This window comes from Pezoporus occidentalis, unplaced genomic scaffold, assembly GCF_034315485.1.
Source record: "Pezoporus occidentalis ecotype Australia unplaced genomic scaffold, CSIRO_AGI_Poc_V1 ctg52, whole genome shotgun sequence".
Taxonomy (NCBI): Eukaryota; Metazoa; Chordata; class Aves; order Psittaciformes; family Psittacidae; genus Pezoporus; species Pezoporus occidentalis.
In genome coordinates, this window is record NW_026915858.1 from 1,933,289 (window position 1) to 1,958,966 (window position 25,678).

General features: G+C 38.5%; 1 protein-coding gene and 1 long non-coding RNA gene across 6 annotated transcripts in view; both read right to left on the reverse strand.

Moving 5' to 3' along the window:
• Positions 1–25,678, reverse strand: part of CHRM3 (cholinergic receptor muscarinic 3) — a 278,661-nt gene that overhangs the window by 106,822 nt on the left and 146,161 nt on the right. The gene's annotated exons all lie outside the window — the stretch shown is intronic.
• On the reverse strand, positions 11,070–14,241 carry LOC134173419 (uncharacterized). The gene is made up of 3 exons (XR_009968243.1): positions 14,177–14,241; positions 13,164–13,278; positions 11,070–11,771 (listed from the first exon to the last, which is right to left on the reverse strand). It is a non-coding gene; the product is annotated as an uncharacterized LOC134173419 (long non-coding RNA).

The window sequence follows — 25,678 nt, forward strand, 5'->3', positions numbered from 1 at the left end:
AGAAACATCAAGAGGATTTGGTGGGCAGGGCAGCCAGTCTATTGATGGAACTGCAGCCTCTTGTTGAAATGGATGGGTGAGATCCTTGCAAGAATTTGTAGGACCATAATTCGGGCTGGTAATATCATAATTCATAGGCAATATGATAAAGAGGCTCTGAGCTGTGCTTCATTCTGACCATACTTTTTAATATTAGTAATGCAAGCCATATATCATTCCAGTGAGGGAGGTAAAAAATTGATTAAAATTTGCATTTCTTGAACAGCTTATTGCATGAGCATCCTCATCACATGCTACCAGGGTGGAAGGTGGCTACTGGTTTTGGAACAGAGTAATTGGGCTCAAGTACCATTCAGGTGATTAGGTCCTGACAGCAGGTATTCTGCTCGATTTATAGAAGGAAAAATCAGACAATCACTCCCTTGGTAGATAGGGCAGTAAAGGAATTGCATTTATGTTTTGGTTTTAAAATCATTTACTGCAGTATTGCAATTTCATCTGCAAACATCTAATAATGAGGAAAAAAACCCAACAACAATCCAAATGAACAAATAGGTTTCCCTCTTTTTTTCACTCTCCTCAAATGAAATACCTTGCAGAAGGATGTTTATTCATCTTCTCTCCAATACTGCTATTTAAAAATTATGGAACATTATTTAAAACTAGTGGAAAAGCACTACCTATGTAAGTGGGAGTTCTAAAAATTACAATGTGCTTTTTATATGAAAAATAATTTATTCTTTTAATATGCAGTGCATAGAACAATTCCTGTGTGTTTCTGACTCAGTACGAGTTTGGCTTTCTCCTCAATTTTTACTCATCTAACAAAATCATATCAGCACAAATGGCATTACGCAATGTACCTTATAATGCTCCTAATGTAAAAGCCTGTCTTAGTCTGCTTTCACCAGAGATTTCTGCCTGTGCTTTAGAAAGGTAAATGAAAAGAGAATTTGGAATGTTTGATAATTTTTAGAAGAGAGCTTTATATGGCATTGCTTCATAACTGGGAAAAGTGCAAATATATTTTTTTAAAAAGTGAGTATCTAAGAATGCTTGGCCTAAAATACAAGTTTTAGAACGGACCCAAAGTTTGTTATCCACTGTTTTGAAGACCATTAGGCACTGAAGATCACTGATATGGCTGGGGTAGCGAGCTGGCAACTTCAGTACCACTTACACCTTCTCCTTACTGGAGCGCAAAGATAACCTGACTCTCAGGTAGAAGAAAACATTTATTCTACATCTTATTCTTTTGTAAGGCTACTCAGAAAAGACCAAGAGCTAAAGGCTCTAATGACCTTAGAATGAGATTTGAAGATCACTGTGAATACTCCAAAGTAGTCACAATACGATCTTCATTTCCCGGGCTACAGTGCTGATAAAAACTCCTAGGAATCTGTAAAACAAAGAGTTCTTTGTCTTGTTGTACAAACAAGTGCCTTTTTTCCTGAGAGAGAAGCATCAGAAGAAGAGCAATCATTCATGTAAACTGTATGCTAAGTTTTGCAACCTATTCTTGACTTGGCAAGACATATGACATACGATCTCTAACGCAAAAGCCAGTTGATTAACTGACTACCTTAGTCTCTAATTGGAAAGAACTGCTGTGGTGAGTTTCCTGGATGATGCAATGCCTACTTAAGAGCATACGCTTGTGCTGGAGCAGTTCTCTACTTAGGAAATGATGCTTTCTCCAGAAGACATTTTTTCACAGGACAAATATGATTCATAATCACATTGTTGCCTTGATCAGAATTTATTCTTTTTCTTATGTATCTTATGCCAAACTGACGTGACAGCCAGCCAAAATGTCTGTCATGTTAGACAAAAAATACCCTCCTGTTGTACTGATAATAAAAACTGTCTATTAAAAAAAACCCGACCACCAACAAAGAGAAAACAGGTGCAGAAAAGATTTTTCGCTAAGGACAAGCAGCTGAAAACCCTTTCAGGCTTACCAGCTTGAACTGAGGATTATCTGCTCCTCATGCAACACTAAATATGCTAAACCCCATCCTGCCTTGTTTAGCACTCACAGTAAGATAAAATGCTGGTCTTTTGAGCTGAAATAAAAGCACCAAGAACATACTGAGCACTGCTGCTGCTAAGTATTTTTGTACAGAAAAACCCCTTGATACAGGCAATTCACAGTTTTGCCCTGCAAAAATATTACATTCACACTAGCGTAACAGATGTCAGAAGAACGTGTCAGAAACCTCCTTCTGGATTGAAGAAGAACGGTGGAATGCCAATACCATATTTTCTACACAAAACCAATGTGATGCCATGACTGGCCCACACACTGCTTCCTTCAAAGCCATGACAAGCCCAGAATAAAAACAGAGCTTATCCCCTAATTCCACATAACACTTATTACATTTTTAATACACAGAAAGCAAATGTTTTCCTCTCTTACCTTTAACAGGCACATGCTGAAATAATGCTCCAAGACATTCGTTGGTATGCTGGTGACAGAGGAATCCCTGAGTTACACAGGTCAGCTGACATGGCACAATACTAAAATTGTCAGATGAAGTGGTCAGAATTATCCAGTGGCTTGATAAAAATCAGCTTACTTCAGATCTAATCTAGAGACTGCGTACAGATAGCTATGTGATACAGAAATGATAAATAGTACAGGACCAAAAGTGAAGAAAAAGCCAGGAACTGAGTGCTATACCTTTTATCTTTACTAGTACAGGAAATGTAATTTTATTGTTTAGGGCCATATGAATGAGTACTGTGAAATTTAAAATATCCAGAGTTCTCCTTTGAACAATTCTGTAACAGTATACCATTTATGCAAATAAAATTCTAATTATTATGAAAGGATTGGCAGGACTTCCCAAATTCCGTCTCATGAGAGAAATATCCCAAATGGATTTTAAGTTCTCAGTGTAAAAAAAAATCTATTTACTCTGTTTGCCATTTTCCTGCCTCTTGAATTTCCCAGCAGAATAAAAACAACCATGAAAAAAGGACCCTAAGAAACACTCCAGTCATTTAGCCTATGGATCAGTGAAAACCATAGCAATCTCTAATGAATAAACATTGAGACTTCTCAGAAGAGTGAAATAATGACATCCCACACAAAATTCCATCCATGACCACTTCTGCCTCCTGGAGTGTGAGCAAACCTCTGGAACAAGCACAGATAGATCCAGCAAAACCTTTATTTTGCCAGAAGTATATATATTATCAACCAAAGCAGCCAGGTCTGTCTTCTGTGCCCTCTTGCAAAGCCATACGGCTTCTGCTCCTGGATGTAGTTATACCTGCTTTGACCTTTTGGACAGTTTCCCTTTTTAAACTGCAGCTTTTTGCACCAGCTATTTAATTTGGAAAAGGTTTGCATTTTAGGATCCATTAATACTGCCCTAGAAAAAAAAAGATCTAATATTACTTTCATATCCTATTGCAGCAACAGTGAGTCAATGGTTATTTTTCAGATTATATTAACTGAATTACCTTTAAGTCAGGAAAAAGTAGCCTTAGAAAAAAAGTTTTAAAAAAGTAGTTATGATGACCAGTATTTCACAAAATTATAATAAAGCTTTTGGATATACAACCACAGGATGTGAGTGTCAACACTTATGGAAATATAGCATGAGCAGAAATAAACATTTTGTCATTATCTCATGAGAAAGAGTTTAGCAGCTAAATAACATACACTGATGCAGTCAAATCATCTGTTAAGTTTGCATAAATTGCAAGGAATTAAATCGTTGTGATAAGTGCTAAGGTATATCATTAAATTAAAGATTATCCTGGCATTGATGTAGAGGCACAAGTGATTCCGTAGTTGCTATTTATTACCACTTGTAGCACTGCTGAGATCAGTAGTTAGGGATAAATAAAAACATTTACCCTTATTTCAGAAGTAATCTCACTACTAAATATAAGGAATAAAAATCAGAACACACAAAATAATATGGTAAAGTGTTTCATTAAGTAGGCTCTTTCTGGAACAGCTGGGAGGTCACAACAAATTGAATTTTTTTCTGTCAACCTGAATACAACTACAAATCCAACCAGCATAAGCAATTATCTTAATTCTCAGTCACATGTGTCAAACGTGGGTACTATTGCTTTTACTGTGCACTGAATACTAAAATAATATTCAACACTGAAACTTTGCTAGCCAATGAGACAAAACTGTAGGGCCGGTGCTACTGAATCATACCTACCAATATGCACACACAGCATACAACAAGATCTCTGTGCTAAAAAGGTGATCTGCATTACCTCTGTGGCAGAGAGACAAAATGAAGAAGAATATTCGCCTATGGTCTCTGCTGAGAAATCTGGCCAATATTCAGTCTCTGATATGGAATCTCTATTATTTTGTATTAGTAATCATAACATGAAGTCGTTCTGCAGATAGAACCATAGAATCATAGAATAGTTAGGGTTGGAAAGGACCTTAAGATCATCTAGTTCCAACACCCCTGTCATGGGCAGGGACACCTCACACTAAACCATATCACCCAAGGCTTCGTCCAACCTGGCCTTGAACACTGCCAGGGATGGAGCATTCACAACTTCCCTGGACAACCTATTCCAGTGCCATACCACCCTAACAGGAATTTCCTCCTTATATCCAATCTAAACTTCCCCTGTTTAAGTTTTAACCTGTTACCCCTTGCCCTGTCACTACAGTCCCTGATGAAGAGTCCCTCCCCAGCATCCTTATAGGACCCCTTCAGATACTGGAAGGCTGCTATGAGGTCTCCACGCAGCCTTCTCTTCTCCAGAATGAACAGCCCCAACTTTCTCAGCCTGTCTTCATATGGGAGGTGCTCCAGTCCCTGATCATCCTTGTGGCCCTCCTCTGGACTTGTTCCAACAGTTCCATGTCCTTTTTATGTTCAGGACACCAGAACTGCACACAATACTCCAGGTGAGGTCTCACAAGAGCAGAGTAGAGGGGCAGGATCACCTCCTTGGACCTGCTGGTCATGCTCCTTCTGATGCAGCCCAGGATACGGATGGCTTTCTGGGCTGTGAGCTCACACTGAAGCCGGCTCATGTTAAGTTTCTCATTGACCAACACCCCGAAGTCCTTCACCATAGGGCTGCTCTGAATCTCTTCTCTGCCCAACCTGTAGCTGTGCCTGGGATTGCTCCAACCCAGGTGTAGGACCTTGCACTTGTCATGGTTAAACCTCATGAGGTTGGCATCAGCCCACCTCACAAGTGTGTCAGGGTCCCTCTGGATGGCATTCCTTCCCTCCAGCGTATCAACTGAACCACACAGCTTGGTGTCATCGGCAAACTTGCTGAGGGTGCGCTCAATCCCACTGTCCATGTCAGCGATGAAGATGTTGAACAAGACCGGTCCCAACACCGATCCCTCAGGGACACCACTCGTTACTGGTCTCCAGCTGGACACTGAGCCGTTGACCACAACTCTTTGTGTGCGGCCATCCAGCCAGTTCTTTATCCACCGAGTGGTCCATCCATCAAATTGATGTCTCTCCAATTTAGAGACAAGGATGTCGTGTGGGACAGTGTCGAACGCTTTGCACAAGTCCAGGTAGATGACATCAACTGCTCTACCCCTGTCCATCAGTTCTGTAGCCCCATCATAGAAGGCCACCAAATTGGTCAGGCAGGATTTCCCCTTAGTGAAGCCATGCTGGCTGTCACCAAGCACCTTGTTGATTTTCATGTGCCTTAGCATGCCTTCCAGGAGAATCTGCTCCAAGATTTTGCCAGGCACTGAGGTGAGACTGACTGGTCTGTAATTCCCTGGGTCATCCATTTTCCCCTTCTTGAAAATGGGGGTTATAGTTCTCTTTTTCCAGTCATCATACTTTTCAATGAATACAAACATGATGATGAAATTTTGTTTTGGCATTAAGTCTTCTTTTGAAGAGAAAATTAAGACAATTTAAATTTTCCCACAAATTTTGTACCTATGAGTCAGGCTCCAAATCAAACCCAAGAGACTGAAGAATAACACATAGCAAAATATAAATACTTTGAATTGAGTGACACAGTCACATGTAATGTAGATATCATCACTTTTACTTTATATTTGCATGTAAACCAATGTTTGCCTCTGGAACCTGGGTGATAATACATTTTTTTGCTCACTCGAGAGCTTCATTTGTTCGTTCAACCCTAGTGCCCAGGATTTATCAGGAACAAAGGATGCTTTATGCTTTCTGACACATAAAAAAAGAAATGGTGGCTCACCATTTCTCTGTGATATGCCCTGTGCAAGGGAAATCTACCTCTAACTTTGGAAATAAGAAAGAGGCATATTATGTCACATTGCTCTGAATCTTGGAAATAGGGAACAAGCAATGGGACTTCAGCAGCAGATCACTTGGTTTGTCAGCTTTCTGTAATTCCAGAACATAAATTTCTACTGTGGCTGAACAGCAATTATAATTAATTTAAATCAAGGAAACCATGGCCTTGGTTTTCCTCAAGTCATAGAAACATACTCTTTCTCTATCACTGTCCCAGTACTGAAACCTGTGAGTGAGCTGGAAACTAATCCAGGTTTTTTAGGACTGTGGTTTCTTTCTTTATTTGAATGTAAAATGATTCCCAGCTTACTTTTGGAGGTTGGTATTAAATATAATTTAAGCCTTAAAGATTTTATCATTCAGTTGTAACTAAATGAAAAAAGGGCCATGGGCACACATAGAAGAGCTGAATGCACAGGGATTTTAAAAGCAATGTCCCCCTGAAGCTGAAATGGGGTCTCTGACAATATAATCTTATATGTTTATAGAAGGTTGAAAACAGTAGGACAAAGTTACCATGGGAAACACACCCCAAGTTCCTAACTTGCCACCTAAACCATCAGTATTTTATGGATCATTTTAGGGCAGTTTAAGTAGTCTTTGCACATTATGCACATTTTATGGCCTGTGAGTCATAAAGTACTCTATCAGACATGAAAACACTGTGAGCAACCAGAAGTCATTTAAATAATAATAATTTTAAAAGTTACTTCAGAATATAGTAAAAATGTAAATCTAGAAACAATCGCCAAGAAAAAGGGAATCTGCTGATTTTATAACCCAATTTAGGGATCACAAGAAGGTGTAAGAGTAAATACCACAAGCACAGCTATATACAAATTCACTCCTTCTGCACAAAAGGAACAAGAAGGGTCTTTCCATAAATATGCAAACTGCACTTTCAGATGTAGCTCAAACTGTGGAGCAGTGTAATTGGCGCACCTCATGCCTAGAGAGATCAGTGTTGAGACTGGTAAGTCCCTTGCAGCCTCCTGTGGTCTCACAAATGGCAGGGCCAATGCAAGAGTAGCACCATAGCACAGGGCTGGCCCCGGGGCAGGGACAGCGGTGTGAGCCCCTGAGACTGCTCTGTCCAGGAGAGCTTTTGGGGCACAGCAGCTCTGGGGTAGGGACACCTTCACCACATTTACAAGCTACCTATGGGAATTAAGAAGGAGCCTTTGATTTCGCACAGACAGTACAATTTTTGGTGAAGCACACAGAGAGTGGTCTCAAGCTAACCTAAGACATGGGATGCACATTATTTCTCAAGAAGGTAACACCAATAAATAGTGTGCAGACAAAATCTTTGCATCTGGGAGGCAAACACAGGTCACTCAGAAAAAAAGACACATTTTTGACCAAGCTGTGAGCGTCAATGACTGACAATGTCAACTGCCAAAAAGCAAAGAAATCCCCCTCAGGCATGAGTCCATAGGTGGGTGGCAAGGAGACAGCATTCACTTCTGCAATGCTCCCTGGGGATTTAACACATAAAAGTATCATCAACCTTGAAACTCTGCAGAAACAAGAGACTTCTTGGTGGGACTTCAGGTAAGTAAAATACCGGCCATTCTCTAAACAAAACTTCCATCCCATTTACTGAGACTTGAAGTTGGGTATAGACACGCTTACTGAAACAATTCAACCTCAGTTATCTTGGAGCCTCAATTGTAAGGATTTTAGTCTACATCTTTCAGCCCTCTCTCCTCTCTCAGTTGTTACACTGCTGTCCTTCCCAATACCCTTCCCTCCCTCTATGAACAATGTTATATGGGGATAATCAGCTCATTTGAAAAAACCCTAATTTTTATTGAGAGCTGACAGAAGCATAAAACCCCTTCAAATGTGTCAGAAGTGGGCAGCACACTGATACTTGAAAATGAAAAGCCTTTAAAGAGGAAAAAAGTAACCAAGGAAAAAACTTTAAATTACTCTCCTGAAGACCTGAAAGGATGAAATCCTTTAAAGCCATTAATATTTTGGCATCACTTTGCAGTTATTAAAACTGCACTTGACTGAAGGTTTCCTTCGTAACACTGAGTTATAGAGATAGTACAAAAAATTCAATAACTTTGATTATGTGCTACTTAGTTCAAAATGATAACCTAAAAGGAAAAAAGAAAAAAAAAGCAAACACAAAACCCCAAAAGAAAAACACAACCACCCTCAAAAAAACACATGAAACTGCTCTTCATAAATATAACCCCCAAATAACATGTAAAGAGAGGGAGCAGCACACACCCCCTTCTTTAGCTTTCTCTGACACCTTGCCCTGGGGTCAGGATTTCAGAGTCACCAAACTGGTTGTAGAATAAAACAGAGATTATACAAATTGCATATATTCACATTTACATGAAAATATTCTAGCTCTTCAGAGGGGAGGGGAGCCCCAAGCTTTTTGAGGACCACAATGCCCTAAGCTCTGCAGGTACCCCTGAGCTTCCATACTTTAGGGAAAGCCTGGTGAAGCTCCAACTGCAGCGCTTCACTCCCACTGGTGGGACACTTTCTGGGAGCAGGAACCATGGGTTCTCTTCAAGCAAATGATTTTCCTCAAACCTTGGTGAATGCTTTAGCCAAAAGCAAAAGACGGATTTTCCTCCAACCACAGTACATGCCAAAGGCTGCTAACTGACTACAGCAGGAAATTCACAAGTGCTAGATGATGTTTCACTTTACCTTGCATGAAATGTATGCCACAAACCCCATCTCCCTCCTCAGCATTTCTTGGTGGCTCTTTTCCCATGCAGTGTGATGGCTTTTTAGACGCTTCCTATATACTGTAGAAGGTGCTAGGTTCACAGTTTAAGCTCTCATAAGAAAGTACAGCACCCAAAAATGCAGTTTTGCAATAGCCAAGTGTTCTGCAGTGAAAAGCTTGTTAAAACTTGGTATGTCTAAGGCTCACATTCTTGCCAAAAGATTATAAATAGAGCCTGAATTAGGACTCAAAAGTAACTATTTAACATAATTTTAATCACTTTAAGGCAGGAAATATTTTATACACATGTACTTGTGTCCTGGGTTCAGCAGTAGCAGTCAGTTTTTCTCCTTCATGGTAGCTGGTGCAGCGCTGTGTTTTGACTTCCAGCCTGGGAACAGTGCTGATGACACCGATGTTTTCGGTTGTTGCTAAGTGATGTTTACCCTGACCAAGGACTTTGTGAGGCTCATGCTCTGCCAGGGAGGAGGGGAAGCCAGGAGGAAGCAGAGACAGGACACCTGACCCAGGCTAGCCAAAGAGGTATTCCATACCACAGCACATCATGCCCGGGGCCATACCACAGCATGTTATTTTCTCTTATCATTGTTGTCGTTGGTGGTAGCGGTGGTGATTTGTGTTGTACATTGGTTGCTGGACTGCTCTTGTCTCAACCCGTGGGAGTTGCACTCTTTTGATCCTCCTCCCCAGCCCTCCGGGAGCGGGGAAGGAGAGAGCCCCGGGGGGGGCCTCAATTGCTTCCAGCCCGGCACCACTCACTGGGAGTGAGTGAACAAGCTGTCTGGCTAGGGTTTAAACCATGACAACTTGATATATTGCATTTGGTGCAATAGTAAAAACACAACATTATTTTATCTCACTGCCTTTAAAACCATTCAGTGATTCAAAAACAGTCTGACAATAATTTGATTCTGATAATTACATAGTTTGCCTCCCAGTGACTGATCAAAAGATAGAATTAACTATGAACAATCCATAGATAACTTATCTTCAAAAACATGAAACTGAAAATATATACATGGACCCACAGCAGTTCAGCTGTAACTTAACTGACACCAATAGGTAGTTTTGGGGAAGACAGAACTCTATATTTTTTAAGATTAATTGTAGCATCTGGAATACATTAAATATAATTTGATAAATCCTGACATTAGGAAATTATAAGCCTTTCCTATTATAGACAACATATACTTTCATTATAATTAAGCTTTGGCTTTCTCTTTGTCCATATAAAGAAATACCTGTTCAGTTTCAGTGAAAGAATCTTTCATTATAATCATAAGCATGACTTGAGAAATCTTCTACAGATTAGTATCTTTATTGTATATGCTTCCTTAATCATGTCCTGAATTTTCTAGGCAGAAGGAGAAATGAATTTGCCATACGAGGCAAGATGACTGATTTCAATGTTATTTTCTTGCCTTTTGTGTTTTCTCTTATGAAAAAAAAAAAAAAAGTGATAATAATATAAAATTAATGACTACAAATAAAAGCACCGGCAGGAAAGAGGTCACACCTATTATAAGCCCTGCACTGATTTAGAAAAAAAAAGTCATTATTATTATCAGACACAAGACTCACAGAACATCCTATAAAGCAGTTTCAACATGTTATCTGTAACACGCAAAATCTGGGAAAATGCAACTTTACTTTGTAACTTGAAACACTTTCTGATGGTGAATTCTGCTGGCACACCACAGAGTTTGGTAAAGTCTACTTTTTTTTTATACGTCTATGTTTTACACCCAGAGCAGATGATTCCAAACAGTATCTAGGAGACTGAAACATGACAGATTCTTTTACAGTGTGGATACAGCAACATCATGATGGATCGGCCCCAGCCCCTTGTGCCCAGTGCGCTCCTGACACCTCTGCTGACACACGAGCCCTCTCAGTAGTGTTTCTCATCAGAGATGCTTTCTGCCTCATGATTCCTGCTGCTCTCCAGTTACAAATAAAATAATGCAGTAAATTAAGATGTGCTTATATAATACCAGCACAGAAGTCCTAAGAAACAAAATCAGACAAGCAACCAAGAAAAACCCTGCCCCAAAAGGCAATGTTTAGGCCAAGTTATCCTTCATCAAAGTCCAACAAAACAGTGGTTTGGGTTTTGTTTTCATAAGTTTAAAGATATTGTAATGCTATATATATACATCCGGGTATTTGAATTTTTAATTTACAAATTGAGATGGGAGAGCAGGAAATATCAGGAGAGAGAAGATTGGTGTAGGCATCAATTTTGTTTTAAGACCACAGTTTTCCCTGTTTTCTACCCAGGGAGAATTATACAAGCATTTTATTCCCATTTAATCAGAGTGAAAGGGGTAAAAATGTTCCTCAGAAACAGACTTTGTAAAGTGAGAGGTTATTTGTTATCAACAGGGGCAGAAGATAAATAGGCTGTCTTTATGACACATATGCAAAATGTGGATCTAGAAGAGTTAAGTGTATTTGAGAATACTTTAAAAATACCCCGATACCTAAAAAAAATAAACACAAAAGGCCAAATAAATCAAACATAGATGCTCTTCTAATTTGAAAAGGGCCAGGCAGGAATTCCCCCTCATGCTGAAGCCCAGTTCAGCACATATTTTATCATTAAATTCTGCTTAACCATATCATGGCACAGGATTATGAGGGGAACTCAAGAGAATTTATTTGTCCATTCAACTATGTGTAAAGAACTACAGATATGAAGGGACAGGCTCTTCCAAAGTAGCAGTGAAGATGCAAGGCTGCAACTTCTGCACACCAACCACGTACCAAACTGCAGTCCTCATCTGACAGATAGAAAAGCAACCGGCATACAAACACAGACCAAAATGCAGGAAAATAAATGTCTCTGGAGGTGCATAAGATCACAGAGCAACTTCCTGCTGCAGCACAACTCTGAACTGTGTTAGCAGGCGCAGTATTTCTGTCATTGCTGCTTAGTTATTAACTGGCAAAATCAAGCTTGAAACTCTACTACCCATCCTCTACTCAGCCCGGGTTTCCTGCTGGAACAACTCAGACATGCTCACTGGACAGAGATAACAATGTGGTTCACCTTTTGTAGTTTGAGGTTTCAGACACTAATTAAAAATATATTCTAGCTGTGCTTAGAATGTAGACGTATTATGTAAAAGAGAAACATCAGGCCTTGCTATGTATTCCCTGGACTTGGCTTTTCAGAGCCACAGAAAGCCTAAGAGAAGCCTGCAAATACTTGCGTGGTTTAAGACACTGCAGAGTAATCGGCATAATTTAAAATCCAATATGGCTAATGTCAGTATGGTTTGCTAAGCATGCTGCTTTGAATTAAAAGAAATCTAGTGTATTACCACACTAAAGACTCTTAAGGGACGTTTATTCTTTTGGCAGCTACTTTTAAGCATAGCTATAAACTTTGAGATTAACCAAGATATGAAAAAGTATTTTATTATAATTTTCAATTCTAATGTCTAAGCTGAACAATAGCTGTCTGATTCCATTTGGCCAAAAATCCATCGGTGAAATGGTGAGTGCACATGCCCCATAAAATCAATGCAGACATATGCTGACAGTCAGTTTTGCATTCCCTGAACAACTAAAACTCTAGAAGCTTAAATAGTTACATTGGCAGAGACTTTGATGATACTGAAGGTTAATGACAGTTGCAGCAATAAGAAGCCCAAGGTCAGTTAACGCACAGAGCACACAGGCTGTCTGAGCAGCTCAGTAGATACATACACTGCAACTTGAACTGAACTCTTTAATCATCCGAGGTCCAGCAATTCTAAGACAGCTGTGAGATGTTTACATGAGACACATTATCTCAAGTGATTATACCGTAGATATAACCATCAGTTTATCATAGCCTGGTAGATAAAAACTCCATAGCCTATTTTGAAAACAGACCAATATACATTTTACAGCCTTTTCATGATACTGACATGTTCTTTCCTCCTTGCTAATTGAAAGCTAAGAAGGAAAAACTACCTATTCAAAAAATTTTAAATTGATCTTTGAGATGAACTACACATATAATTTTTTATAAGTGCTCTAGTACTCCTCTCCTTAAATATCAATAGTATCAACTAAGAAGCTTGGCAAAATGAAACCAATTAATCCCTAAACAAAGATGAGACCTAAGGATGTCCTCAGCTATGCAGGAACAATCATGAGTGTAACTATAAAAAGATAAGACTTACTGAAAGGACAGCACCTGTGTGGAAGCCACTACTGCTTGCAGTGCTGTGACCAAGGCTCTTATAATTTCTCTCCTGGGTAGCTTTCATTCCTCCAAGAAGCTTCACATAAACAGCACTGCAGGGAATTACTGATCCAATGAACTCTAGTAGGAAACAAGGCTGAAAACAAGACTAAGTACCAGAAGCCCCAGTAATCCCTTGGAAAACCAAGCTGGCTTTAGGCACTTGGTAGCTCTGTAGTCCTCTGCAGTACCAGCAGATGCTGCCCCTTACTGTCCTATTTCCAGACCTTAAAATGTTGCAGGAGTTTATGTCCCTCTTCAGATTTGTTTGCAGGTGGAAGAATGGAAGAATTAATCTCTTTCCATTGAACCCATGAAAGATATGGCAAAAAATCATTCAGAGACACAACTGCAATAAAATAGCAACAGCAGGCTTTTAGCACTTTGAACATTTTTTTTACAGATAGGAATTCCTAGTTTAATGAAATTTTATAGATTATTCTAATTTTTGACTTAATTTATTGAGGATTTTAAGAAAAAAATCCACACATAATTGGTAAGTCCCCTCCTTCCCTCCCCCCCCCCCCAAAAAAAAATACAACAGATTTAATAATAATCCAAAGCTTCAAATACAATTTTACTGCAGGAAACTGAAGAGTCATCTGCATAACAGAGCTATTTGGCAGGAACACAAAATATTCTGTGCTGTATTAAGGTGCTAGACATCAAGTTGGATATTTTTTACTTTGATGAAAAATAACAAATATACTATAATAATAGATAACTAGCTAGTACAGTTTGCAGAAAGGTTTCATCTAGCTTCCTTGATGGTAGAGTCAAGATCTTACGACATCTCTTGGTTTCACATGTAAGACACCATTACTCCAAAAATCTCACAATGGAAATAACCAAAGTAATTATGCTTTGATCTGAAATCCCACCCGAAAGCCTTGGAAACTCAGCTTTGTCTTGGAATTTTACATATTTAATAAGTCTACCCCTGCTACCTACAGATGACTACGCTGTCTCATATTAAGATATTTGTTTCCAGTCTTTCCCACTAATGGCTATTATTGCAAATTTGAAAGTGCAGTTTAATAGTAAATCATAACAAAAGCAGTGGAATACAGGCATAAGGCAAAAAACATTAAATAGTGACTGGCAGCAAAACAAAGAATGAATCCAAGATATTAGAATGATATGAAAGAGAAAGGGATTTATTTCCTGACATTTTAGATAACAGCCATTTTAAATTACGGACTTAGACTCATATGCTTATCCTATCTGACCCAGTTGCCCCACCACATGGAGACCTAGTTGCCACTATAGCCTTCCTCACTTCACATATACCAGTACACATCTTCAAAGATTAAAGCAGTTAATTCCTGAAGTAGTTGGTGACAGCAAGGAGAACCCAAGCAAATCATATTCATGTGGGCAAAGAAGAAAGGGCAATGCACACTGCTAAGGGGACATAAAAATGGATGGGCAGGTATAGCAGGAATAGGTATGAGGAGGAATCCAACTCTCTCTGGGTGTTCCATGTTCTGGGGTAAAATCTGTATCAAGCCTAGAATGTATGAATGAGTTTTCTTAATCTCTGCAAAATCCAGAAGAGTTTATGCTTCTGAAAGATCACATCTTTGATGCTTTCAGGACTTGCTTATGATAAGCAGGGGGAAAATAAAGACAGTTCTCCACTTTCTTCACTACTCCTCTGAAGTCAGTTTGTCACTGCATCAGTTCTTGGCTCAGTTGCTTTGATTAGATGCTGGCATAATATATTATTTAGGAAAAAATTCCTAGTCATGGATGAGAAGGTCTGAAAACATCATTTAACGGTTATCTCAACCAGATGAAAATCACACAGGAAATTCATCTGGAAAGAAAAGTATGTGTGACAAATTAATCTAATCACTGGTGTAACTAGCCTTAACTCTGGTTAAATAGAGATAAGCCCTTTTGGGAACTGTCCCCTTGTTCTTGGAATATCTCTGCAAGAATAGAAAGATAGAATCTGACAACACCTTTCAAATAGCTCTGTTTACATTTAAATAAAAAAGCTTGAAGAAAAAGAGTCAGAAGAAAATTTCTTCATAGAAGAAATTGTCCCAGGGATTAGGACATTAAGAAACTGATATTTAAAGAAGTGCAGCTATTCCTACTAAGGGGAAAAAAAAAAAAAAAAAGCAAAACCTCCTTTTGTTCATCTTTTCTTCTTTAAAACCCATCTGCTTTTATTTTTTTTTTTTAATTTTCTGCCTGGCTCACACAGAGTATTTAAGTTAGGTTATTTTATGTAAGACTGAAAAAAAAAAAAAGCAGGGTGGTGACTTGGGAATAAGATAGCAATGACCGTATTGTATTTCCCAGCCGTCGCTGTGGCTGACAGAATTGGGAAGATGAAAAACAAGGCTGAAAACATAGGTCACAGGAGGACATCAACACTCATCACAGAAGTCCACAGTTACAGGATCTGCTTTGCAAAGGTTTTGGTGTGTAGTGCTCACATGTTAATCCATTTTGGATATATACATAAAGTAAGAACAGGAGTAGAAAAGCTAAGAAATGCTAGCATGTTTTCAACTTTGAAATGCAGCCATGTTTTTCCCAAGTGTAACAGGAAGAGCTGTGTTTTAAATGAACATAACAATACATATTTAAAACTTTATCTTGAGCCCATCTCTGAAAATTTCTGGAAAAACTGAAGGGCTTGGTCCTAAAACCTTGGCAGATTAGGAGGGTTTGCTGCATTATGTAAATGCAGCACCCTTGGTCTGTGAGGAAAGCCTGAAAATAGCTCACACGGAAATGGAGCAACCAGGAAGTATAGTTTCATATTAAGCCCTTACAAAGGGTGTGAAATTACCTTAGATTGGCGGTAAAGCAGACTGGTGATTATAGTGATTCTCTGAAAACATAAAATGGTATGCAGGTAAAAAGTCATTACACAGGTCTAAGAACATATTTCTTTACCAGAATTAGGGTAATACAAGCAAATGTAGTAGTACATTACTCTGAGAGTTTGTGTCATATTGTGTCCACTCTTTATATTAGAAAACTGGGAAAAGAAAGCAAATATTCTTTCCTCTGCTGAGACTACCACTAAAAACAAAAATGCATACTCAAGTAGATCTTACTGGAAAACACGCACACATTTAAGAGATCATGGCTGCAGTTTTCTGTTCTTCGTTAGAAGTGGAATTTAATTTTTTTAAAGTATTAACAGGATATACCGACTCATGTTAACCATAATACCTACTAATACAAAGTCTGTGGCTTCTAGATGAGAATAGAGATACCAATTCAAAACTTCCACTCAAATGGTTTAAAGGAAAGACTGTCTCTTATATAGAATCACAGGATCACAGAACCACGGAACGGTTTGGGTTTGAAGGGACCTTTAAAGGTCACATAGTCCAACACCCCTATCATAGCAGGCACATCTTTCACTAGATCAGGTTGCTCAAACCCCATCCAAACTGATCTGGCACACTTCCAAGGATGGGGGCAGGGAAGAAGCACCCACAGTTTCTCTGGGAACGCTGTTCCAGTATCTCACCATCCCTTCAGATTTTCTTCCCTGTATCTAACCTAAACCAAACCCCTTTTCATTTAAAACTGTCACCACTTCTCCTATCACTATATGCCATGGTAAAAAGTCTCTCTCAATCTTTCCTATAAACTGTAAAAAGTCCCTCTCCAGCTTTGTGTATGCCCCCTTTAAGTGCTGAAAGGCTGCTGTATGGTCTCCCTGAAGCCTTCTCTTCTCCAGCCTGTATCACCCAGCGTGAGTGCCTTAAGCAATTTTACTGTTTTTTTTTCTGAGTTGGGTAAACTACTTCTTACTCGTATTGGTGCTTTCTGAATCTCTGCTCTCTCTCCCTCCCTCCACCCACTTCCCCCAAGAAAATTCCATTGAAACCAGGTTGTTACTATTTTCTTCTCTACAGACCACACTAGCTCCATCTACTCGCTAGCTCTATTCTTTCCTAGACTGTCTACATAGAGTTATTTCCTTCTTTACTTAAAAAATATGAATCTGTATACATATTTAGGCTGAATAAGGTTCATAAAAGACTCCTAATATTAGAAGGTAGCTCTGAAACACAAGATTTCTTCATAGCACCTGAGAAAAGCATAGGTATAACTGAAGACCTCATAAGCAGGCAATGAATAATAATGGATTGACAGTAAGTTCAAAGAGCCTCAACTATAGGTGATAAAGCACAAAAGACAAAAGCATGGAAGATGGAAGGAGCTTATTTTGAATACGTGAATTCTCAAAGTTATTGGACCAAAAAGGGGTAGTCTTGTGACCTGCAGACTGTGTTGTGCAGATTCACAAGACACAACAACTATGATACCATGTTGATGATACATTTATGAAGGTACTTTCTAGATATTGTTTCATTTTCAAGGCATGGGAAGCCAGTTAGTATTTTGCTTATTTAAAAAGTAACCTTGCTCCAGCACTAACAGCAAAAAATAGAACTGATATAAAATATCCCTTAGTTAACGCTTTGTTTTTACAAATATTATAGTTCTGCACCTCATCAAAGGTTAAAACCTAGTGGAAGAAGGCTACTTAATGGCTGAGTGAGCCACAGCAGCATTTGTAGGATATCAGAGATTTTTTCTAGACACAAAGAAATCTTGAGTAGCATGAAGATTTCTGATGCCTCTCAATGTGCGAAAAACAAGCAATTTTCTCCTTCATTCAAATTACATCCCTCCTGCATGCTCATGAGATGCAACTGAGCTCAGTGAGAGTTAATATATATGCTCACCAGTTTCCTCAAGTTCTTCCACTGCTTCCACTGTGACAAATTATCTTAAGTTGTCCCCATTCAGGCTGACTAGGAAGGGACAGAGAGGATGGCAGAAGATTGTTATTTGAAGGAAAGTAATTTACAGAGGAAACTTAATGCAGAACAAAAAAAGAGGACTTCATTGTTAAATGGCATGCGATAGTGAATAGAAAAGAATACTGCATGATATTTTCAGCTGCCCAACAAAAATGTCATAAATACTAATGGCAGTAATAGCTTAATGGGCAGGCCCCCAGACATGATTACATTTTTGCAATGCATTGTTCAGGCTGATCCATCTGGGAGCAATATTTCAAATTGCCCTCTAGGGACTTGGTCTTTTGACGAACATGTGACTTTACCTCTTTGGCATAATAGAAATTTCTATGGAGATACTGATTACATGGGAAGTAGAGAAAGTTCTCCTAGAAATTAGCCAGAACATGAGAAATTCATTCCCACAGGAACAAAGAACACCCACAGACTTGCCTCAACACTTTTGATCCTCCCTTAGCAGTGTGAATGCTTCAGGAAACTCCTTCCACAACAGAATACACTACTGTATGCTTTTCTTTGCATATGTGATAAGTGATTAACTCATATCCAAAAGATATTTCAATATCGCTAGGGAAGAACAACACTAAGAGTGATAGAGAACAACATCCAGCAAGCAATCAGCATGTCTGCTATAAAACAAGAAGTGCTTTGTGTTTGCAAATCCTACTGATTACTAGGTAAGAGTGTTCATTATGATCCAAATTCATAAGTCTCTAAACAACCCATTTAAACAATCCTGACTGTAGAGATCAGGAAGGACCCTGAGCATAGTACTGTTACTAAAGACTTTTTCTAGTAGCTTTTGAAGAACATTACACTAGAATTTACTTTTCAATCCTTAAAACAAAATAAAGAAACCATATTGGCATTAGACAGCTGTGTTGCCATGTCTTGTGATTTTTATGCTACAGCATTCTTATCCCTTGTATTACCTGCCAGCTTGCTCTAACGGAGTCTCTTGTTCATGATTCTAGGAAGTCATGATTTGATCAGATCATATGTCCATCATGCTGATTTTGTAGAATCTCTTCCTAGACAGTTAAACTCCTTTAAAATCATATTGAAGCTTAGACCATATCTACTCCCCACGACTAAGCATAGCCACAGAAACCTTGATGGAGGCAGCTGCACCAGTGGATAAGAGAGCTGTGCTCGCTGTATTCTCAAGCCCTTGCCTACTGAGATTCAATCTGAGGAGGCAGTCTCCCACAATTTATCCATGCTTCCTATCCAGTCATCATCAGAAGTTGTAGATAAAAGTTACCTGTACTATTCTGAGATTAACAGTATCACATCAGTGTTCTGCTTCCTTGGTCTGTTACATTTGTGAAACATTCATGTAAACCCATTCAGTCACTGTCAGTCAGATGCCTATGTTTTTTTCTGAGAGATACGTTTGCACACATGAAAGGACTGATTGTGTTTGGGATTTTCTGATGAAAAATAGATAAAGTGGGCTATCCTGACCACCCTGCTTTTCATACATCTGAACAGAGGTGAGAAATGAAGTAATGCACAGCTTTTCCCCATGCAATACTCTTGCTGCTGCTACCCAGCTCCCTGTAATTAGAGCAGAAAAATCTTGGGTTCATGTCTCTCTCACTAGCACAAAGCTCCAAAATCATGCACTGCTCCTCTCTGACCCAATCCTCACTCAACAGAACTGCGTTTACAGCTATTACCAGCATCTAGCAAATTGGGTATTCTGGGGCAGGAATCTTTCAGAAATAGGTTATTTTAGTATATAAAAAAAATATCTAAAAGTACTTGTTGAAAGTTTAACCTATGTTAGAATCTTCCAAAACCCTACAACCTAAGTACTCCTTCGCACAACATTCACAAAGATGGTGCTATTACATGTCTTATAAAAACATGATATGAATCAATTTGTACTTTCTGTTATTTTCTTATATACATGTTTATATTTAATTCATGAAAGTAAAGACCTGGCTATTATTTACCACGCGTTTTCCATCCATGACAACAACCACAGAAATGTCGAAATGTAAAAATCTGCATGTATAGTTGACTAATAGCCAGGCCACTGGAAACAGCTGGAACCAAAATACTGAAGTCCCACTTACTCTAACTGCTTTTATGTGGAAAATCTTTGATATTCTTCTGAAAATTGATGTAAGTAGATAGCTCACAGAAATTATTAACTCCTAGATGCAACAAGCCGCTATTTAGGTAATTTACATCATGCTATATGAAAAAATCAGTCAATGAAAAAATAAATATAATTTTAAAAGTGGATGCAAAAGTATTTTATACATCTGATATATGCTTAACTTAAAAAGTCAGTTTGTGATGACGGAATGCATAGACTATCACTAAAATTGAAACGTGTTATTACATTTCATCATAAATGTCAAGAAAAAAAAAGTTTTCATTCATATTAATGGTATACAATACTATTGTATTAAAAAACAAAACAAACCACCACACTATTTTTATATATAAAACTCTGAATACAAAGTCCAGACATTTTTTAACTACTCAGTTACTAAGAGACCAAAAAAAGGCACCTGTTTTTCTCTATTTCCATTATATGATTATTTAAGCCTGACAAAAGTGGCACGATTCTGCTGGTTTTAAACTTGTAGTCATGAGAGCAAATGTAACAAATAAAAAAAAACAGAAATGCATACATAAATACATAGATAAGGCAAGAAATCCCCTTGGCTTACTCTGCAAGCAACTTTCCAAATCTGGTATGTAAGAAATATATATCCCTACATTCTGGGATCTTCACACCAGAAACTGAGCTGTAAAATCAAAGCTGTATTATTTATTCATGCCACAAGTATCCTAAATGAAAAAGGACTGAGCAAGAAGAAACCAACCAAGAGGAGTCTGTGTTTTTCTCAAATATCTGACTCACAATCCTCTTGGTCCCTGCACTGAAATAACAGAGGCTCAGTCAGTTTGTATACAATTCTTTAAAGCTATGATTTAAAGGGATCTATAGCCAGAGAAAGTAGCTTTGAGAGCTAAGCACTAAGGCAGGAAAAATCTAGACTCCCCGGAAGCAGAGGTTTAATTCTGGCAGGCTCACCTCAGCCTTTCATCTTTCAGAGACAGATTAAATTCTGTGTAGCTTAGCATATAGGGGTCCTCCACAGAAGTTTTGAAAGATGAAGTCCTATCTCCTCTAAGTGTTGTTAAATATAATATTTTTTCTCTGTCCTTTTTTTCCCCACTCTTTAGAAATCAGTCTTAGCAACTGGAAATTATTTTTTTCTAAAGATATTTCCCTTTTCCAGCAGCTCCCTACATTCTCGTCTTGAAGTTTTGTAATTTCTATTTCTTTGATTCTCTCTTTTGGTGTAAGGGACAGACACTCACCCGTAGAATCATTCCAGCAAAAATGAGGGCCACGAAGAATACAGGCATTTCTTCTTCCCAGTTCAAGATTTCCTCTTTTAATCTCTTTCAATTGCCAAAAGCTAATCAGACTCACTGAAACCACTGAAACAAAACTTAAAACTATCCTTAAAAAGAGGAATTAAACTCAGAAAATATCCCACTAATTAGTGACTCTCCAACAAATTCCTATGTGTACTGAGAAATGGTCTAAGCAAATTAATGACAGTGGCTATTACAGAACTTACATTTTTAGAGCTAAAACAGTTGATACACATTACAAGTAGTAATGATTGGACACGTGCTCACTAGGGATCTAATTTGAGCATTTAATGACATCTAATGCATTACACTACCCTATATATTTCTGGTAGCTACTTGACACAGTTTGTCCCAAAGGGTCTTTTCAGCAATTACAGATAGCCAAAAACTTGCTAAAAGAACTCCTGTTAATGCAAAACATCTTGACTAGAGGGAAAAGGGATGTATGGATTAATAGTCCTTAGGTTTCAGAGTTTTTCCAAATTAAAAATAAGAGTATAATAAGACAATGGATTTGCCAGTACTTAAATGTTTCTTAATTCTGACTGTGTTTTAGGCATATAATCCAAAGAGTCCTAAAAAGACAGATGCATAAAGATAATGAATAATGATAATTAGGAAACCTTGGCTGCTATTTAGAGGAAAGGGAATCACGAGGAATGCATGCAGTGTGAAAAAAGTAGAAATGCAGCTCATTAAAGAAGCACTGGCTTAGACAAACAAGAGATCAGAAACTTGAGTCCACATCCTTTCTTGCAAGCTGTGCTGCCTACAGGTCTGTCACCTAGCAGTTAGATAGGAAAGTCAACACACAAGACTTTGAGACCCTGATCCTCAGACCTCGCAGACTTCACAGAGCAGTGGAAAAATCTACAAGGAAAATGCTAAAAAATGAGCACAAACTCAAACTGAAACACATCTTGAAAATGCTTGGGCAGACTGCCATTTATAAATAGAAGTAGAGGGCCTTTGGGTGACCAAGTCTGAGTCGTTGTCACCATGCCACAGAAAGCTCTGCTCTCGGTTGTACAAATTCCTATCCATCTTTCCCAAGTACTGCGATACCTTGTCTTGAACATCCCTTGGGCCACAGTGTGATGCAGCAATTTTTTTTGTGCTGCTGTTGAAAACACTTTTCATTTCACTTTAAGATAAGCATGAAAGCAACAACAACAATTCTTTTAATTAATTACATGAATCCTTTAATTAATTAATTTTGAGAAAAGTTTGAAACTGAAGTATCATAGTGGACCATTCATTTTACACCTCGGATATAACCATTAATAAGCTCTATTCCTTAGTGTCAATCCGTCAACATATTCAACCCATTAATAAAAAATAATATAAGGGACGGAGTATCTTCCACAAAAAAAGCAGAGGCACACTATGAATTTCTTATTTTGTTAATCACTTGGTGAGTTTTCCGAACTCACCAGCAAAGTAATTGCAGGTTGCAGTGAATGGGAAGGATTCTAACTCTTCTCTCATGCCCACTGTATTACTGCATTTGCAAGCCTAAATTGGGACCTCCTTAATTTGTCCTGAACCCATAAACTTCAGTGAAAGTCACCTATTCAAAATCCTCACTGAACAGACAGGGATTTTAAAACACTTTGAATACTGAGGAATCTTTTTCTTGTCACTTGCAAAGAACTGTATTAAGTTAGATTTAAATCAATACAGGCGCTGATGCTGAGGGTCATTATACCTTAGGCAATCAGCCCTTGGCACCTTAATTTGCTCTGCAACAGTATTCCAATAAAATGCAGACTCTTTTCAGAAGATATGCACTGGCATGAAAGCGTAAGTTTGTAATTCAGCTAGCACCAGGCAAATCAGCAGTGACCACCTTGCTAGAGCTGACTGTGAACCCCTCTAGCTTTCACGCACAAGTGATACACTGTGCCTGAGAACTGAGTATTTTAGAATCACTTATTCTTCTGATGTCTAAACCAGAAAAGGGTTGAAAAATCCCAGCAAAAAAAGGACAAATGTGGTTTCTTTGTTTGGATCATTTTCTTCCCTCCTACATTCCTTGCTTCAAAGCAACACTAATTACTAACTGCAGCTGGACTGATACCTCCCACTATGATATCTTTTATCATTTGCATTTTGACAGCTGCCACCAACATGTCAGACACAATTCCTCAGAAAAATCATAGGCTAAATAAGAAAACAAGAAAGAGATGGGTAAACAAGAAAGAGATGGGTAACATTTGTATAAATGGAGTATGTTTTATGTTAAATATGTGTGTAGCATAACAAATTTTTATCCACTCAAGTAAATTAAATCCTGAAGTATACCTGACTTTAGTACTGCAACTTTCATGATTAATTGCTCACCATAGTGTTCAAAACAGTAATAAAGAAAGAGTATGATTTCGAGTGGCTATTTCAAGACAGTGTTATAGCATCATGACAGACAACATGAAAGGCACACATTTGAGATGAGACTGTTGACAGTGATATAAGCAGAAAACCAGACCAGGCAAGGTGTTATCATATGTACAGAAGGTTGAAAATATTTTGTAACCAAACTTTTGTAAATTTTGGAATTAAAAGATTTTCTTTTCCACATTAACTGTCCCTTTGAAAGCTGATCTTAGTTATAAACTACAGATTCATGGGACTTGCAACTATGTTTACTGTGATTCGTATTCTGAATAAAACACACATCAATCTAGTGCCTTGCTATCATTCAGAGCATGGCTGGGTGGCAGCTGTGTGCATATGCAGGCAGAGTGCAGGATAAAGTGCACAACTAGTCAAACGCTCCAATTTGCAAATAAAGAGCAAACCCTCATTTTAGTCTTGCAGTTCCTTGTTAAAGGAAACTCCAGTTACCTCACAGCTTTAGCTATGCAACTCTGACAAATACATATAGACATTTCAGCAAAATCCTAAGATTGTATCACTATGATAATGACTAAAAGTTTTTCCTGAAGTCCTTGTGTGTGAGGGGTTACAAGGAGAACATGACCTCAGGTACTGGGAGTCTGGAGAGGAGCTGGCAAGGTGAGGGGGACACAGCTGCAGCCAGAGCTGGGGAAGTGGATGGAGGGACTGCTACCCTACCATCTCACCTCTCAATGTTTGCTACCAACCTGAATTTCTCCAAGCGCTTGTTCACTTGTTATGATTAAGCAGACAGCCCTGAAAAGTAAGACCTGAAATACCTTAGCTAGCTGAGTTTTAGTTGGTGATACAAGCATACCTTTACTTATAGAGCAAGATGGACTTCCAAAGCACAACACTTTCAGATTTTAAATGAGGAACAGCCTTTTTATTCAGCCTACCACAAACCATTTCAGCCAGAAAGCTAAACAAAATATGTGGTGATATATGCATACACATTTATTAAAATAATAAAATTATTATTTATTAAAGTTGGTGGAAATGAATAGGAAACAAGACAGGAAAAAAAAAGGAAGAATCATAGCGTAAATTACTTGCATAATGAAAACTATTTTTGAATAAATTTCAGTGTCATAGAATAATTAAGGTTGTAAGAGACCTTTACAGGTCATTTAGTTCCCCTGCAATCAACAGGGACATCTTCAACTAGATCAAGTTGCTCAAAGCCTCATCCAGCCTGACCCTGAATGTTTCCAGGGAGGGAGCATCTCTCTGGACAACCTGTTCCAGTGTTTCACCACTAGTTTCACCATAAAAAATGTCATTTTGAAATCTAGTGTGAATCTCCCCTCTTCTAGTTGAAAACCATTGCCCCTTGTCCTGTGGCTACAAGCCCTACTAAAAAGTCTTTCCCCATCTTTCTTATAAAGCCCCTTTGAGTACTAAAAATCCACAATAAGGCCTCCCTGAAGGATTCTCTTCTCCAGGCTGAAGAAGCCCAACTCTCTTAGCCTTTCCTTGTAAGACAGCTGCTCCATCCTTCTGATCACTTTTGTGTCCTTCTTCTGGACTTGCTTAAACATGTCTTTCCTGTACTGAGGACTTCAGAGCTGGATGCTGCACTCCAGCTGGGATCTCACCAGAAGAGGGAAGAGCAATCACCTCCCTTGACCTGCTGGCCATGCTTCTTTAGATACAGCCCAAGATATGATTGGCTTTCTGGGCTGTGAGCACATGTTGCTGGCTCATGTCCAGCTTTTCATCCACCAGTACCCCAGTTTGGAGGAAGTTAAAACAACACAGAAAAACTCAGATCAATTCCTACTTGCCACATTATAGTAAATTTGGGTTTTCATTATAGAGTTCATTATCATTATTATTT